Raw genomic sequence first — 9,144 nt, 5'->3', positions numbered from 1 at the left:
CCTGGTTGGCTAACTCGATAAGTTGTTTGGCTTCTGGATCATACTGCATGCATTCTTTTATAGCCTCACGAATGTCCCATTTTGTTGAAGTGATTGCAGCAAGCTCGGCTTTTCAGCTCAAGGCATCGGCTACAATGTTACCTTTGCCCGGCTTGTACTCCAGCACATAATCAAACTCGGCTAAGAAATCGTGCCACCTAGCCTGTTTTGGTGTGAGCTTTTTCCGCATCTGAAAGTAGCTAGTAGCCACTTTGTCAGTCTTGACCACGAACCTCGACCCGAGCAGATAATGTCGCCATGTACGAAGGCAATGCACAATGGCAGTCATTTCCTTCTCTTGCACCGTGTAACGCTACTCCGTCTCATTTAACTTGCGGCTATCAAACTCTACGGGAGGCTTATCTTGCATTAGGACACCCCAATGGTGAAGTTTGAGGCATCTGTGTGCACCACAAATGTCTTGGCAAATTCAGGTAACGCCAAGACTGGCTCCTCTATTACAGCTGCCTTAAGGCCTTCAAATGCCTTCAGACAATGCTCCGTCCAAAACCATGGCTTGTTCTTCTTTAGCAACTCAGTCAATGGTGCGGCCTTGGCTGAGTAGCCACTAATGAATCGATGTTAGTAGTTAACAAGATCTTAACTCAGTTACCTTCGTAGGTGCCTCCCACTCTTGGATAGCACGTACCTTAGCCTCGTTCATGCGTAGCTCGCCATTGTTAATGACATGGCCCAAGAAGTGCACCTTTGATTGTGCAAACTCACATTTCTCCCTCTTATTGTATAGCTCGTTCTCACGCAAGACTTGGAAAATCTTCCTTAAGTGCTCCATGTGCTCCTCCAAGGTGTTGCTGTAGATGACTATGTCGTCTAGGTAGACTACCACGAACTTATCAAGGTAGGGATGGAAAATCTTGTTCTAAGGGTGCAAAATGTGGCCGGTGCACTGGTTAAGCCAAAGGGCATCACCAACCACTCAAACGTTCCATATCTCGTCACACATGCTGTCTTTGGCTCATCCCCTTCTGCAATGCGAACCTGGTAGTAGCCCTTTAGAAGATCCACCTTGGTAAAGTACTTGGCTTGCCCAAGTCTATCGAACAAGTCAGCAAAGAGCGGGATCGGGTTCTTATTTTTCACTGTGACCTTATTAAGTGCTCGGTAGTCTATGCACAAACGCAACGATCCATCCTTCTTCTTCTGGAACAATACTGGTGCGCGAAAAGGTGCCTTTGATGGGCGAATGTGACCCGCATCTAGCAGCTCTTTCAATTTTTTCCTAAGCTCCTCTAGCTCGGGCGGTGCCATACGATATGGGGCAAATACAGGTGGCTTAGCTCCTGGCTCCAACTCAATCTTGTGATCAACCTCTCGCCTAGGCTGCAAGTTCTTAGGCAACTCCTCGGGCATGACATCTTTGTTTTCCTCAAGCAACTTCTCCATGCAAGGTGACACTATCTCTTGAAAATTCTTGTCTTCCTCGAGACTTGCAATGGTTTCCACGAATGTCGGCTCCCCCTTCTTGATTCCCTTGACAACCTGCATAGCTGAGAGTTGTGCTTGGATCTGTCCGTGTGGCATAGTCACTGTAGGTACCATGAAAGCTCCTTCTCGCTCCATAACCAAGAGAGTTGGAGGTAGGGGTCGATCAAAGTATGACAATATCTAAAGAACTCTTACCCTAGTATGATGTCAAAGATATCCATAGCGGTTACAGTAAAGTTTGTCATACCTTTCCAAGTTCCAAATTTGACACCAACTCCATTAGCTAGCCCACGAGCATTCTGTACCTCGGCATTCGCGGTCTTGACGCGAGAGTTGGTTGGAGCAAGCTTCAATTCTAGTCTCTTTGTGGCAGCCTTAGTCACGAAATTATGAGTTGCTCCAGTATCCACCATTGCACGAGCGGGCTTGTTGTTGATGGTGAGATCCACGTACTAATTTCCATTCTCGATAGGTTGGATAGCTTACTTCGTGACAACACCACATAATTCGATCTTACCCAACTGTGCGGTTCCCGGACTCTCTCCTTGTGGCTGCTCCTTCCGTTCACGGACCATGGCACTGAGGCTCTTGAGGTCAGTACAATTCCTGACGTCGTGTGGCCCTCCGCATATATAGCATCCCTTCTTCTAGGCGTAGCCCTGACGGCCACTCGACTTTTTGGAATCTTGAGTCTTCGAGTATTGTTGTTGTATGTCCTTGCCTTTGCCACGGTCTCCCCACCTTTGACATAGCTAACCTTTAACTCCTTTCCTTTGCCTTTGTCGTGCTTGTCATGCCTGAAATCCATCAATGATTCAGCCTCCACTTTGGCTTGGTCTATATTCGCGACTTGCCGATGTTGTAACTCCTGTTTAGCCCAATTTTGCAACCCGTCCATGAAGTGGAACAACAAGTCATCATTGGTCAGGTTGGGAATTTGAAGCATAAGGGTAGTGAACTGCTCGACATAGTCACGTATGCTCCCTGTTTGCTTCAACTCCCTGAGCTTGCGCCTTGCTTCATACAAGACATTGTTTGGAAAGAACTGTCGCTTGAACTCGGCTTTGAACTGATCCCACGTGCTAATGGTACATAGACCTTTATCCACGTCATCCATCTTCCTTCTCCACCATAGCATGGCAGTCTCCGAGAGGTACAACACGGTAGTGTTGATCTTGGCCTCATCGTCCCTCACTTTTCCATGCCTGAAGTAGTTCTCCAAGTGCCAAATGAAGTTTTCCACTTCTTGTGCATCACGAACACCTTTGAACACCAGGGGTTTGGGAGCCTCGATCTTGGCCTCCCTCGTCACTACAACATTGCTAGCTGCCACGATCACGCCAGCATTGACATGCTCCTCGAGTGATATCTTTGCCTTCATAGCATCGATAATACTCAAAGCCTCCATGAGTCTGCACTCTAAGGCAGTGATGGTTTGCCTTAGTTCCATCTCGGTCTCTGTACGTCCCTCCAAGTCATTTCGGATACTCTCAATCTCTTCAAGAGTGTGCCCCTCAAGAACGCTAAGGGTGCCTTCCATCCTCCCCAAGCGTTGGCCAAAGATCTCCACGGCGTCCATCCCCGCGTCCATCTTCATCACCCACTCTTTTCCGAGCGAGACGTCCTCAGGCAGGACCTCCACTTTATCCTCGCTCGCCTCAGTGGCAGATGGTTCTTGGGATGTAAGCCCTTCATTTGAAACAACCTCGGTTGGCACCTCTTGGCTCTTGTTGGTGGCATTCCTCTTTTTGTTACGGCCGCTCTTGCCAAGAGCATCTTAGATGACGTTGGCTTGGGTGTTCGCAACGTTAATTTCTCCGTCGTTCGTCATTCCCTTAGTTGCAACCTTTGCTCTAATACCACATTTTCACGTCCTTAGTCGTTAGCTAAGTACACGTGCGGCACTTGACAACTTGCTCACGATCTTGCGCAACTTGTTCACGTTCTTGCTATGCCAAGTCAGCCTTACTAGACTCAAGATCGCTAAGAGAATGGTGGAAAGAACACAAGAGAATTGCTAAATGAAGCTTTGTATTAGAGAGAACTTGAATTGTTTGCTTGGTGAATTACAAATGAATGGGCCCCCCTTTATATACTAGTCTCCTAGGGGCTAGTGTGTAAATATTAATTATTACAAAAGTCCTTAATATTTACAAGATAAGGGTTTTCTCTAGAATTCTCTACAAGCCTAGAAGATTCTGAGGACTTTCCTAGCAAATCCATAAGGATCTAGGTTAAGGAAATGTCCATACTTCTCTAGAATCTTCTCACTAATGCTAGCCTTCTTCTTATGTAAGCTTCCACATGGCATTAATATATGCCAAAAGGCACCTATGTGGCATGATGACGTGACGTGTCATCACATTATGCTCTAAATTAAATTATTGAGCAAGTTACCTCGCAAACATTAGGTTGCGGGTTAATAATAAGCACATGTATGCATCTTATGTGGTATACATGGCAGGTGAATGTGCCCATATCACGTTTGATAATTTCAGTATTCATGGGATTCAATCTCAATTTTAGTTGGTCAATTAAATAATGAGAACAAACAATATAAGAGAATTCGTAAATAACTTTCTAGTTATTTAATATTTACCCATGTGAATTCTCTATTATTTTTTATCATCATACTTAAATTAATATGGCTAAACCAATTATGCCAACTAAATGAATTATCAATATTGATAAACTTCAGATATACACCATGACGTGTGCAACTATCAATAAACTCAATTTATTATGATATAGATTTTTATATCAATAAACATCCACTTTATTGTGGTATTCTTTTATTTGTGCACTACAAAGTGGAGAATGAAGCGGTAACTTTTCACATATATATTATCCCGCTACAAGTTGTAGTAATAGAAAATATTAAATCTTTCCTTTATTTATAGTCTCAATATGACCAACCGCTTTCGCGAATACTTTAGAAACTCAATTAAGTTTCTTTGAGACTTACTACAACACAATGTGAGCACGTGATTTTTGCCACGCTTAATTTACTCCTATAAATTCATTAGAATTAGAATTTTTTCTTTTATTATTTGAATTGTTAGGAATTAATTGCATAATTTTGTGTCTCGTTTGCATTTTTGTGTGCATTTTTTAGTTGCTATAATTCATAAAAAAGTACAAAAATAGTACGTTTGCATTTAGAATTCGATTTTATATTTTTTGTCAATTAATATTACTAAAACAAGAGAAAAATAACAAAAATAGTCTTTTCACAATTTTAAATTTTACACTTTACATTTTTTTTGATTTAGTTTCCTCTTAAATTAGGAATTAGTTAATTAGTATTATCTTAGATTTAATTTGGGACTTTTATTTTACATAGTAAAATCATAAAATACAAAAATGAAAATAAATGAAGGAATTAAAAAGGAGAAAAAACAAAGAAAACAAAATTAAGAGAAGGTGGTCTCAATAAAATGCCCAAATTGGGCCAAAATTGGCCTGGCCCAAATCAAAATCCCCTCAGATCCGCCTATTGAACCCAAGACCCATCGCAATACCCGGTCCAGCCCCCCTTTATTTGAAACGACGCCGTTTTAAGGGGTAATTGATCCTGGCCGTCTAGGATTCTTGATCCTACGGCCAGGAACTGGGCAAGCATTCATATAAAATTGTCGGATAGCCCCCCCTACCCCTCAATCATCTCTCAGAACCCCTGTTAATTCCGGCGTAACGCCGCCTAGAACCACCGACCTCCGCCCACCGAAAATCGCCTCACGGCGGTTCCGGTGGTCCAAACGACCCCACCTTCACACCATAGAATCTCCTCACCTTCCTCTCTTTGAATCCACTCTTCGTTTTCTTCAAATCATCCCCAACTTCTTCGAATTTTAGATCGAAGAACTGACCCCAACCTTAGCTCACCCAAATCACCTCAAATTAACACCCTAGCCTCGCCTTCACCTCCTCATTCCAAATATCCAAACACCTTCCTTCGAATCTGCCTAGAATTTGTCGAATTTTGATTTTTGAGCCAAGAACCCTAGCGCCGCCACAAGATCCTTTGGTGGCGGCGCAGCCCCAATCAACCCCAAAATCATACCCTCGAACCCTTATCACCTCCTCTCCATTGATCTATGCTCAATTGCTTCCAAAAGCCCCAATTGGTTCGAACCTTAGATTTAGGGCTTACTGTCGAGGCCGGTCGTTTTCCCAGGGTCAATTAGTGTTCGAGGGTTTTAAAATCGTGTTATATGCGAGTTCGTAATCCCAGAAATCAGTAAGTTTCTTTTCTTTGTCTGATTTTCTTTTTACAATAATTTCGTTCAGAATTCTTAGGGTTCTAATTGATTTTGTTCCGATTAATTCTGCCTTGTTGGTGTGATTTAGCATTTGGCTTCGATTATTTGATCCATGAATGTTCTTGTTTTTAGGCTCAATTATGTTCGTTTACTGTTAAGTTCATTGCTTATCTTGGATTAGTTAGTTTTGATTTTTGAAACTTAAAGTAGGATAAGTAGACTTTTAGTTCAATTTTAGAATTGTTTGGACATAGCTGTTTAATCTAGTAGGCATTTTGTTTAACCATAGTCAGTCTTGACCAAGGTAATAGGGCCAGGTTTAGTGTGATATAGGTCAGTAATTACAGTATAGTTAAAGGGTAGTTTGGGCATTGAAAAAGGATAGTTTAATCAGATTTGGTAATTGTTGAAATGAAGTAAGGATAGAATAGGAATTGTAATGGGTATAGACCCTTCTAGAGTGGGCTTTAGTATAGATTTCAATAAAATAGGTGCAGTTACTTGTGTAACAAGTCAAGAAATAAGGGGTAGAAAATAGAATTAAGATAGGGACTAATGGGTAAAGTAAAAACCTGAAACTATACCCTAAGTTTGCCTATAAGTAGGCATTCATTGGCCTTGCATAAGAAGTTTTTTCAGCCTCTAAAAAAAAACTCCCCCAAAAGGTTTCTAATAGCTAGAGAATCTGAAAATTTGAAATTCAAATCCCAAAACCAAAATTTGAAATATGAAAGTTCGAGAGTCTAAAAGCCTGAAAAACTACTGAAAAATTCAAAAAAATTCTGCAGAAGTGAGAGTTTAGATACATAGACATTAGATCTTAGAGAAGAGAAAAATCCGGAAAAATCAACACAAAAAGGGTTTAGGAATCCAGCGGAATTACTGTTTGCTTTCAACTGGTCGAGAAATGTTTAAAGTTGTCCATTGAAGTTTGGTGTTGGATCCAGCTGGGTCACTATTCAATTAGTTTGAATTTCAAAGCATTTCGAGTCACTAGCTGGGTTACTATTTGCTGCTGATTTCTCTACTACTTGCTGATACTTCTGCTCCTTTTTTGCTTCAATTTCCAGGTATTTGCCTAATCTTCGAATGGCTAGAGGTTATGGACATATGTAGATGAAATCTGGTTCGAACGAAAGGCTGTTCCAAGCTTGATTGCATTTTCTGATTCCTTGTCTTGTTCACTGAATTTATATTAAGAAATGTAATCCTATATGTTGTTTCAATTTACTGATTTATGCACTTGAAGTGTCACATTGTTCAGTTAGCCAATAGTAAAAGCAACAGACATGCGAATTTGACATTATACAGCATGTTTGCTGTGGACTGTATTATTCCTTTAGTCAAATCCTGTTTTAAGTAGTTAAATCATGTATAATTAAATTAGGATTGCTGTAAGAATAGCTTTGGATTAATTAGTTGGGTTGAGGGTAGTGTAGAACCTGTATTAAATCTGGAAGCAGTCCCATTAGATTCAATTGCTCAAATTTCATTTTTGTCTACTAATGTGCCTCCGGTATCCTGGGCCAAAACACATGGGCTGTCCTTTAGAAATATGTTTCAATTTGATTAGTTGCTTTAAAATGTGTATTTATTTTAAAATCGAATCATGAGCATGTTTAGTTGTTTGATTGTTTAACATATTTTAGTTATTTTAAATCATGTCAGTTGCTGCGTTTGTTTTAAATTTGCTATTAATTTGTAGTNATCATGTCAGTTGCTGCGTTTGTTTTAATTGCTTTAATTGTGTTAAATAGTTTTAGCTTCTAAGGAAATCGTTACTGCGATAACTCCAAACTCAAAAGAGGATAGACTAAATTCAAAATCAGATTGTTATACTTGTGCCAACAATAGGCTGTCCAGGTGAGTGAATTGGGCCTGTTTAGAGGCCCAAAATATTAATCAGCCCTATAGTTAAGGCTTTACACGCAGGCAACTTCGGGGAATTAAAAGTTGAATATTGGGCCTCTCTTTCAGGCCCAGTTGTGTCACTTTAGTCTTGTATTTAGCTACTGGATTTTTTACTCATAGTCCATATCTAGTCTTTATGACCTCAGTCAATTAGTAAGATCTTTTTAAAATAATCCTAAGAGGGCCATCTTAGATAACCCCAATAGTCCATGGCCCTTCAAGCTTTAGTCAAATATCCTTTAAAAAGTGAAATTGAGGTGCGGTGCGCCGAATAAAAATCACAAAACTGCGTGGCCCTCTTTAATTACTTCCATTAAAATATTTAGAAATCGGGACGTGCCATTTAGCAAATTTTCATGGCCTCCCGCAAAGCCAAAACGCGTAGTTGCTCTAGGCGCGTATTTTAATAATACTTTCCTAAATTTGGGTGCACATTTATGTGACCCAAATCCAAATCTCAACGAAGTCGAAATGTATTAACAATCACGGGTGCACTGGTGCGACGTGGTTCGAGACGCATTTTCACAACGTTGCAATTCTTATTAAAAACAGAATAAAAGCGGTTTACTAATAAAGCACATAAGTAAAAATATGTATAAAAATCAGATTTTTAGCCAATTATAATAATTTAAGCGACCGTGCTAGAACCACGGGATCCGGGGGTGCCTAACACCTTCCCTCGGGTCAACAGAATTCCTTATTCAGAATTTCTGGTTCGCAGACTCCAATTGGGAAGTCGCATTTTTCCTCGATTTAGGGATTCAAATTAAATCGGTGACTTGGGACACCAAAAGCCAATCCTTTCCCAAGTGGCGACTCTAAAAATCAACAAATAATCCCATTTCGAATAATGTCACTTTAAATGGAAAAACTCCCTTATACATTATCCTCCGGGGTAGGTGTGTAAAAAAGGAGGTGTGACACACAATGCCTTATTGATAATCAATTTTATTCCTCCAAAAGAGTAATAATTGGCTCTTCCAGAGCTCTCAATTAATTTGGTACAACCACATATTCATCAAAATCCATATGGTGAATATATCTCTTTTAAAGAGAAGGTTATACCATTATGGTTATAGTCAAAATTATATGCAAGATATGTTTCTTGCATTAATGTTATTCTTTAATAATCACATTACCAAAATATTTTGGCGTGCAATAGGTACGTGACCAATGACCATTCATGCCATAATAATGACATTATTTTCTTCTATCGTCTCAAACCTCCTTCTAGAGGTGAGTGTGGTATATTCACTACCACTAGCACGTTTATATTCTTCCAAGAATGAATATGTATTCATAAATCAGATGTTGTCACATTCACATCATGAATAGACCATAATCATCTATATGTGCTTTTTAAAATCCCATATCAAATCGATGACAAATATTACTTTCACAGAGTGAAGGATTATTTTGAGAGTCCTTATTATTCTCATTATCACTATGATGACGATTATAATTTCGTCTATTGCCACGTCCACAT

The sequence above is a fragment of the Nicotiana attenuata genome, unplaced genomic scaffold (assembly GCF_001879085.1).
Source record: "Nicotiana attenuata strain UT unplaced genomic scaffold, NIATTr2, whole genome shotgun sequence".
In the NCBI taxonomy this organism is placed as follows: domain Eukaryota; kingdom Viridiplantae; phylum Streptophyta; class Magnoliopsida; order Solanales; family Solanaceae; genus Nicotiana; species Nicotiana attenuata.
Note: the sequence above shows the minus strand (reverse complement) of the source record.